The following is a 10,098-nucleotide window of genomic DNA, read 5'->3' as shown; positions in this document are numbered from 1 at the left end:
GCAGGTCTGTGTTATTATTAAGACACTTGAGATTATGGTTGTCTGAAAGTCGAAGAATGACAGCAAAGAACCAGATGCTGTACACTGATAAATTACAAGGGCATTATGCAGAGGCAGCTGTACCATATAAAAGCCTAGTTTTTATACCACACCATGATTTTCCATGTGGCATCGTATGGTTCCAGCATCTGGGCGTCACCGTCAATGTCTCCCGTATATTTTGCTGAGCACTGTCATTATGATAATGAAGAAATTGCAGCAGACGTTAATTGCAGTTCCCGCTGGCTATTGCGAGAATTCGAAGGCATCAGAGCGGGCTGGCAGGGCCCTTCTCATCTCATGGCGGGGTTTCTTCACTGTGTTGGCAGCAGACGAGAGGGGTCTGGATGGCTCCGGGTGCTGTGAGCAGCATCCCAGCACTGCTCTCCCAGCGGCCAGCCCTGGTCAGGACTGGCTAGCACTGGTCACAGACGAAGTCAGCAGGTCTCCGTTCAGCTCCCACTGCAGAGATTCGTAAATTCACTTCCCCCACTTGGTTTTCTCATTAGTCTTAGCAGAGAGCAGGCACAGACTGCACGCAAAAAGAAGGTCCCCATGTCCCCTCCTCGTTCCCCCATCCTGGCCAGGCAGTGCACAGCAGGGACGCACGGTGGAGGAGCGGGGCTGAAGCTCACAGCCCTTGGTTGGTGTTTGGATATGGCCCCGCAGCAGTTAATCAGTTCATAGCCTGGAGGGAAGGCAAAAAGGACTTTCAAAAGTTTATTCTCTGTCTCTCTGTTGTGCATTTAGGGATGTGAAGGCTCTAGGCTGGAGCTGCTGCAGCAGGAGCTGGTAGCACTACAGGAAGGGGTTGCCCAGTGGTGGCTGGGACCCCCTGCACTGCTGGGCTGGTGGTGGCAGCAGCTTTGGTGCTCATGGTGGGGAGTTGGGTCCATTGCTTAGAAAATGCAGCTGTAAGGTACACATGGATCTGGGGATCTACTGGCACGACAAAACACCTTCATTTTGCTAATTAGGTCTGAATTTGGAAACATTTAAATTAGGTTCTTCTTTGGACATAAATAGCAAGGCTCACCTTTGTGTCTGTCTTTTCTAACTCCCCTGCAGTCTAGGGAACTCCAGTTGCATGCAAACCTACTCATTCCCAGACATAGTTATGGGATGTATGGAAACCATATGCCCAGAAATGCTCATGATATAACAGGGGCTTCAACAGGGAGCAGGAACGTTTGCCGCTTTGATAAGCAATTGCCTTTGTAACTGAGCAAAACCTTTTGCAGGATTTGCCTCACATGCTGGCGCTTGTCAAGGGCCAGGAGAGCTGCCTTGTCTTGGGCTGTATTCAGGCACCACGGTGATTGCTCAAACCAAGCAGGATCCCAGTGCCATAACCACACTGCGGGTGGCACCAGCGTCACATTGGGGGGCAGAAACCAGAGGCCCAGAGACCGCAGGGACAGGAAGATTTAGGTGGTCCAGCCCTGGGCATGGGGACGTGGGACATCATGACAACTCCTCACACCCTGGACTGATTCACAGCTAGATCTGACACCTGTCTGGGGTGATGGTTTCGGTGTGGTGCTGGGGGGCCATGGGGAGGGTGGCACACGAAGCCTCAGGAATCCACTATGGGTATGTCCTTGCCCAGCAGCAGCAGGGTGAGGATGGGCAGAATTGCTGCCCTGTGAGTCACCCTGCTGTGACTGTCAGACACGAAACCTTCTGCTTTCATTTGCTCTGTCACTCAGTGAAACAGGGGCTTGTGTCAGCGGTGTGGCTTGCAGAGGGGAGCAGGGGCTTGGGGTTTATTGCACCGGTATCACGGGCTCCAGTAACTGCCTCCCATTTGCTTTGGTGGACATTGAGAGCAATAAAGCATTGCGCCCACCAAAAGGAAGAGCTGCGGCAAGGCAAGAGGAGGCAGCCCCTGCACCCGGGAGCCTGTGGGTTGGACCAGGGCGGCCTCAAAACCTTCCCCCAGAACTCCACCAAAGGTTTTATGAGTTTCCAAAGTCCATAAAAGCAGGTACCTCCACTTTCCCCTTCTTGACCCCTGCCAGAAACACACATTTCTTTCCAAACAGCTCTGTGAAGTTGCAGGTGGGACTGATGCTCTGCCAGGGCTTTGCTGGTCTGATGAGCAGCAGCAAAGCCTGGGAAATCCTCATGTGTTTCTCTTCCAGCTCTCGGCTGAGCAGCAGGAGCTGTGGCAGTGGTGTGTGTCCTGTGCTGTGCCTCCTGCCAGGGCCCGGTGGTGGCCCAGGGCTCCTCTGGCACCCTCGGGATGTCACCATCAACAGGGAGAACTGGCCTCTGTGTCTTATGCAGCTGAAGAGCTGACTTGAGAAATGAGCTCATTCCCTTCCTCATCACTCACTGTGGCCCATGACTTCATAAACCTTCCCATGGGGCAGCCCTGGGGCAGAAAGATCTTCATGCAGCACCCTTCACCTCATCTGTGCACCTGCATGCACCGATACAGCATTAAACCTCTCTCTCTCTCTGAGAGCAGTGCTGGCAATCATGACACTAACCTTTTTTTTTTCCGATGGGCAGCGGAAAATATGATGAGTAAATGTATATGGCTGCAGCCTCAATGGAAAATTACTTTGGGTGCCTGTGCCTGGTCGACGAGCTGTCCCATGAGATGGAGCGTGCCAGACTTTAACATAAACAAGGAGGATGTGGACTGACTCAAGGAGGTTGTGAAAAGGGGTGATTTTTCCCCTGCAAGGGGATGTTTTAGCTGCCTGCCAGCCCGACTGCACAGCCACTGCCAGGGGATCCCCAGTGCTGCTGGACGGGTGCCGGGGAACAGTCCTGGGGTGCAGTTGTCAGCAGGGAGGGGTTCCTGTCAGGAGTGACCTGGAGAGTTGATTCAGGGAGCACAAAATTAAAAGTGATCCAAGAGGTGCAGTGAGGTTGTCGGGAAAAGGACACAGGACTGTCACATGCTAATGCTGCTGATGCTGCAATAAAATGAGAGGAGGGAAGCATCACAGAGCTCGAGCAAGCAGGGCGCTTTGTTCACTAGACTCAAAAGCATTTAATATTACACTGAAACAAAAAAGAAAAGCAGTTGTTAAGATCAAACAGCATTCACGCTGGCTATTGTCAAACCTCCAGCTGCCAGCAAAGAAGAAAAGAAACAAGACGAGGCGTTAAACCCACGGGGAGTGGGAGCAGGACAGGCAGTGATGCTCCCATGGGGACACCAGAGCCCCATGGTGACTGACACTGGCCCGGCGCTGCGGGGAATTAGCTCAGGGCTCAGGCATGGCCCAGCCACAAACCTTCCCCGGCTGCTGTGGGTCGCCAGCCGCAATTAGCAGTGATGCTCCAGCAGCTGCATTGGGTGCGTCTCATCGGGGTGGGACGAGGGACTCGGAACCACAAGGTCTAACCACCCAGTTCTGCCTCTGCCCCGGTTTGCAGGGCCTTTGGAGGTGCCATGGGGTGGTCTATGGTGACCGAGCACAGCTCCTGCTGCTCTCTGGGCTGGATATGGCCCATTCCAGGGAGAGCCCCCACTGAATCTTCTCCAAAATTTACTTTCTTCCTCTTTGCTTTAAGGCCACAATGGGCTCTCGCCACCAACCCACCACTCAGCAGTACTGGCAGTGTTTGAAATGGGCAACACTGTGGACGTTTGTCTTTAAAATCTCTCCCATCCACATTAAAATAAATAAATTAATAAATAAATTATAAATTAGCCACACTCACGTTTCCCTTTCCCCAGCGAGGAAGCCTGTCCAGGAGAGGGGCAGCATCCTGCCCTTTGAGCACCTCAAACAGCCCTGCTCGGGGGCTCAGTGCCCCCCAGTGCCAGGATCCAGCCCTACTGCCCATCGTGTGGGGCAGGCACATCCCACAGCCCCCAATGGAGACCCCACCATGGAAGCATCGGCACAGACCCCTTTTTACTTCCCGTTCCTGGTAGATGTCTTCAATAGAAAGAAAAGGCCTGGGGAGATTTTCCTGCAGGAAATAAAAAATAAATGAAAGGAGAAAGCAGAAAGAGGGAGGCTGCCCATCTCAGCGCAGCGCCGCCTGGCACCTGTGTCCCGGGGCAGGCGTCCAAGCGCGCAGAGCAGGCGCGGTGCCACGGCAGCAGATGGGCACGAAGACAACCCCGAGCCCACGATCCTGCCGCAACTCGGGGAGGGGGGCGGCTGTTTAGGGCAAATTTCCCAGCTGAGAATGTCAAAACAGCTGCCAGCCTGGAGTTTATACACCTATAATTAAGGGGGTATGTGATTTCTAATCCAGCTCAAACGGAGCTGGATTAATTGGCAAACCTAAAAATAGCATCCGTGACCATGTAAGGCAAGCTTTTGTGTGTGGATTAAATTAGGAAAGTGGGGTCTGGCTGTTCGGAGGGAGCTGGGAGAGACGGCGGCATCCTTCTGCCTCCAGACAGCCCGTGATGGCCTGATCCTGCTGAGGGCCAGGAGAAGCCCAAAGACACCGTGCTGCCCAAAAATACCAGCCTGGAGCCTGCTGAGGGAGCCAGGGCAAGAAGGAGCATCCACACCCCCAGGAGATGTGTCCCAGGGGACGGGGAGACTGCTCCCCTCAGGGGTGACCCCTTGGTGGCCATGGCTGGAGCTGCTCTGCTCCCACACCACGCACCAAACACCCAACTGCTCACCATTTAACTCATCGCCTCATTTGCAAGAGTCCACAAGCAAGTTTGCTCCCAATTGTTTGCAATGCCCAGCAGCCTTACATGATGTAAAGGGACTTTTTGAATTACTGGAGCCTTCCTGGCCCCACCAGGAGACATCTCCACCTTCCCATGCTGCTCCTGGCTGGCTTTGCACCAACGCAGCCAATGGCAGAAAAACCCCCGCTGAGTTGTGCTCTGTGATCTGCTCCCTTTCTCGAACGCTCATCTACCCAAAGCCAGACTGCAAGGTTAAATTGCTTTTAATTTTTGTTCAATTATCTGCAGTGGCACAAATAACTAACAGCATCGATTTGAACTTGGCACACAAAGGCAGGTTCCAAATGGCAAAGCATGTTATGAGATCGAATTATTAAATGTAGCTAATGAGCAAAATAATGATGTGGTGCCAAGATATAAAAGGTTAGACTTTAAAGTTGTCACAGTTCAAGAGCAAGAAAGATTTAATCACATTCTTAATCAAATATTTATATGATAATGTGCTTTAATCAAAATAATAGCAATTAATTTGGAAAGGAATATATTGTACACTTCCTGTTCTTGCTTTACGGAGGTTTTTTTGTGGTGAGGTTACAGAGCACATATTTCCTTACTCAGTAATAAATCCCCCCAGTTTTACAGCTGACTGTGCCTGGGGTCACACTGGCAGGACAACAAACTGCAGGAATAATTTAAGCCCTGGGGGTGCCCTTCAGCCCGTGCAGAGCCTCGTGCCCTCCCAGGTGCCATCACAGGACCCCAAATGCCATCACAGGAGCCATGCTTGGTCCTGCTCCATCCCACCGTGGGGCTGGGCAGCCGTGGGGCAGTTGGACCGATGCTGGTACCCGCCAGTGAGCCCGGGCCCCTTGCTATGTCTTTGAAGCACTTACAATTCACAAATGATTTAGCTGCTACCTCTTTCCCTCTGAATCCTGCCAAATCTCATCACTCCCCTTGGCAGCTGATGCTATCGCAATGATTTCCAGCTGTGCAAGAAGCAGTTTAAAATGGCTGCTGTGCCAGAGCACTGATCCCAACCTTCCTCCTCCTCTTCCTCTGCTGGACAGGGAGGCAAGGGGACACATGGCCAGCACTTGTCCTCTCCCATCCCTTCTCCAGGGCCCCACAGTCTCATCCAACCTCCTTGGCAGAGCTCAGGTCTGCAGGTGGATGCTCAGCACAGAGATGCAACAAGTTTTGGTCTGGGCTTTTTATCTGGTGTGCTAGAAAGAAAAAAAATGGGCAAATTGAAAGAAGCAATAGCCACACCAACACCAGGGTTTGATTCCAAGTGCCTGCAAAGCACAGAGGTGGCTGTCCTGTCCGCCCTGCTGAGATACTACATGTCAATACCATGAAGGAAGGGCCACGGAGGATGAAGAGGTTGGACATATGCAAACCTGCCAGGGTGGAGAAAAAAAATGCATCTAAATCTTTGCCCAAAAAGATCAAAATAAAACTTATTTGAAATTTTAAAAAGTTGGAGGACCATCTCTAGTAGGAGCTGCAACAGTTGAAACATGACAAGCAAACACCACCTCTTAAGGAGTGGACCAAAGTCCTTCCAGTGCAATTAGTTGAGGGAAGCACCCAAACAGTTCCAGGATTTCTTTTAATGGATACTCCCAACTACCAGTTTTCACTAAATCTGTGCCAAGCAAAACAGAGCCCATTGAAAGGGAGCATTGCTCACCCCAAATCCCCAGTAAGAACATGCCATTGTTTGTGCACAGCTCTGACAAACCTTTGGAAAAGGAGGAATGGTGCTGGGGCTGTCGAGGCTGCAGGAACCCCCAGCTGGCTCGTGCCAGCCACCCTGGCCCCAGCAATGCCCATGGGCAAGGGCACGGGGAGCAGCCGGTGCAGGAGGCACTGCTGGAGGTGGGTACCAGGGACTCATGAAGCAACCACAGCACCATCCCATCACCGGCCCTCACAAGAACATGTCATTCCTGCAGCCAGGCAGCTGCTGGGAAGGTGATCAAAACCACCGCGACAGCGTCAAAACGCTGGCCCTGCCTCTGGGCCCCTGGCACACACCTCTGCATATGCACAGCACAGTATTTTCTCTCCTCCTCCTTTCAGCCTCTTGTGCCGGGTGGATGTATATGCACTTTTCGCTGTCTTTTTAACACTTCATCAGAAAGCTGGAATTTTTTTTTTTTAAGTGCTAAGTTTGCTGTTTCTGTTGGAGCCGAGATGAAAAGCTTTCAATGAACCACCTTTGATTGGAATCACTTCTGTTGCCTTCGGTTTGGCCAGATGTTTCCTAATTACTTATCTGTCAAAACTTTCTTTTTTTTTAATGCACAGACATTTCCTCTAAGTGAGAAATAGTGTAAGGTTCTTGTTCAGTGTCTTTGCCTGAGTGAAATAAACCAGGCTAAGCTTCATCATCAAGGCTGGATTTTATGCTTGAACATGCAACATAACATCAAAAGCTTGATCTTTTTTATTATTCAGCACAGCCTTTTAAGAACAACTTCAGCAGGAGCCAAATGGCACATTATAACTTAGGATTTAAAACTTTTATTTTTAAAGCTAGATCTGAGTCATGCAGCTTTCTCCTGAGCCCGAGATGGTTTCATGTAATAACTCAGGGCCAGAATCTGCCACCATCACTCACGTCAGCGAAGGCTTACTTACATGAACAGACTGATTGAACCAGTGTTGCTTGGGGTGAGTAATGGTTACAGAATCAGGTCTGATCCTTCTCCCATCAGAAAAATATTCCCATTGATTTGAGTCAGTCGCTGGATCCTGCGAGGATGTCCTGTCCGTGACTCATGCAGCAATTACTTTGGAGGTAGAACGAGAAAGGAGGAAACCTTGAAGACTCTAATTCCCCAACCTGACCACTGCCCAGCATGGAGCCGTGAGCTGATCTAATGAGGCAGATGTCGTTATGTGTCAGTCATTTCAGACATTCGGCATCGATTTGTGGTTTGGCTGCTGTCAAATCTTTTACTCTGGGTAAGCATCCCAAGGACCCTGACGTTACTGCAAAAGGAAAGGAAAAACCATCAGAACTGAGCCCTGAATGACTCTGAGGGTGTTTTAAAGATTTTGTTCTCTTCCCTCTCCAAAAATCAAAAAATCCAGTGCCAGTCAAAGTATCCATGGCTAATATACCAATATAATAAAAAAGGACTGAATTAACAAAAAATAAATCCATATAACATTTTTTCAGTAGCTTTAGCTGTCTTCAAAGCCAACTAGCATTCTTTACTGAAAGCAGGATCAGGCCAGCAAAGCTTTAAGAGTTTAAAGTTATTTGCGAGCTAGTTATTTTTCTTCAAAAGAGACTAAGTAAACCTCTGCCCGTAGCCTTCATCACTCCACCAGAAATGCTTTGTCAGTGTATTCGTGACAAATTAATTATAGCGATAGAAAAATCTCGGTAGAAATGAATATTCAAAAAACATTTCTTTTTAGGCTGTTGACTTCAGGGAATGTACTTCTGTTGCTGAAGCTGTGTGTTTTCCTCATTAGCTCTCTCCCTCCCCCAGTTCTTTTCAGAAACTTTCAGAAGTGATTAGAAATGGTTTTATTTTCAGCTCGCCTGGGGAATGGCATTAGCAGTGGAACAAACCAATGACGTTAGAGTCTTGCTGGCAACAAGAAATGGCCCATCAGCAAACTTTTCAGAGAAAACATCCTGAAATTACCATATTGCTCCTGACTACCTGATGCTAATGCACAGTAAGATGCTGGCATGGGGTTATCGCGCAAAGCTTTAACATGGAAGGAGCTTGTCCTTGCAGCTCTGAGGATACACAGGAGCTCAGCTCATCAGCTCCATCCTCTAATGAGACCTGGCCTGACCCTGCAAACAGAAGAAGGAGCAGAGCTGGGGCAGACCACAGGTAGCTCTAACATACCAGAAAGAGATATGTGGCTCTTGCTCACTGCAAGGGCTTTGGCGAAGCAGAGGACTCCTCTTTGTCCCTTTCTCTAGTTATTGTCTGGAAATCGTGGATCTTTCTCGTCTTGGGCAAAAGTCATTTCAAGGAGCACAATTCCCATTTGTGAATCACATGAAGGCCGACAAAAGCAGGAGGTCACTGCTCCCCGTCACCTGTGAGTCATCCTCCTCACCTTCATCCCATGGTCATGGTGGTCCTGTCCCAGTGCTTGCACAGCTTAGTTGAAATATTGGCCTGCAAGTCTTGAAGGCTCTTCTCAACAGGTTGCTTTGAGCTGACAACAAGAATAAACACAAATAAAGCTTCTCCCAAGTTGTGACTGCACAAACCAGCTCAGAAAGCTCCCAAAACTGATGGCCCCATGAGGAGCCACCTTCCCATCTCTGCTGCAGGAACCAGGCAGAGATCCTCACCTTCCCCCAACGACTCAATTAACAAGCTGCCTCATTAGCTTCCTATACTTAATTAACAAGTTGAATTAATAAGTAGCCTGAGCTGCTTAATTAATAATTAATTAATCCTTGGTTAATAAGGACATCAGGAACTATTTCGTAAGGAAATCATTTCAATAGATTAAGGTGACATGAAGATCTGAGAAGGCAATTAAATTTCTGCATGGAGCTGGTGCTGGCCCCCACCCTGGGAGCAGGTGTCCTTCCCCCGCGTCCTGCTGTGGGTGTCACCTCACCTTCACAGCTCCCGCCTGCCTCCTGTGGCCACGCATACAGATTGGAAACGTCCAAAATGCTCATTTCATTCTCCTTTCCACTGATGACGCTCTTCAGAGCCACTGCTCAGCGTCTCCTCCCAGGAGGTCCCTGTCCCTTCTGGAAAGAAGGAGCTGGGGCAGGGGTGTCATGCCTGGCTCTGCAGCAACGCTGAAGGTTGGTGTCACTTGAAATGAGCAATTAAAAAGGGAGGCATAAGTATAAAGTACAATCTAAACCCATCCTGCACTGGGACGTTACTTTCCCATGAAGGGCTGTGAATGCATTTCAGTAGTTGAAGTTTAAACCTGCTCTGGGCCAACCAACCCAAATATGCTGAAGCCAGGCAAGAGACCCCACGAACCTGCTGCCCATGGTCCATTTCAAAGGCAGGTGCGAGCAGGTCGAGGGTCCCGGCTCCAGGAGAAAACATGGTTCAGCTGAGCTCAGGCAATGCTCAACTCAACCAAACCCAACTCACCATGTTGCCCACAGTTTGACAACATGCAACACTTGGCATTTTTCTGTTAAAAAAAAAAAAAAAAAAAAAGGCGTGAAGAATTATGTTGATGTTTCCTTCTCATTTTGATACAGAAATGTCTTGTTTCCACATTAATATTGATCTCAGGGTGTACATACATATATATACATACACACATTGCATTAAAAAACAACCATATTATCATATAACATTTCAAATTTAGCTAAATAGAAGCAGTTCATTTTTCCTGATGGTACTGGTTTGAAATTTCCCATCCACAAACCATTTTGAAATCCCAAACAAAACAAAAATCAG

General features: G+C 49.2%; 1 long non-coding RNA gene across 1 annotated transcript; it reads right to left on the bottom strand.

Annotated features, from left to right (window-relative positions):
- Positions 1-7,135: 7,135 nt before the first annotated feature.
- LOC309446186 lies at positions 7,136-9,843 on the bottom strand. The gene is made up of 3 exons (XR_014185420.1): positions 9,284-9,843; positions 8,768-8,869; positions 7,136-7,669 (listed from the first exon to the last, which is right to left on the bottom strand). It is a non-coding gene; the product is annotated as an uncharacterized lncRNA (long non-coding RNA).
- Between the last annotated feature and the right edge of the window lie 255 nt (positions 9,844-10,098).

This window comes from Streptopelia decaocto (assembly GCF_964273445.1).
Source record: "Streptopelia decaocto genome assembly, chromosome: 14".
NCBI classification, from domain to species: domain Eukaryota; kingdom Metazoa; phylum Chordata; class Aves; order Columbiformes; family Columbidae; genus Streptopelia; species Streptopelia decaocto.
This window is presented reverse-complemented; position numbering and strand designations above follow the sequence as displayed.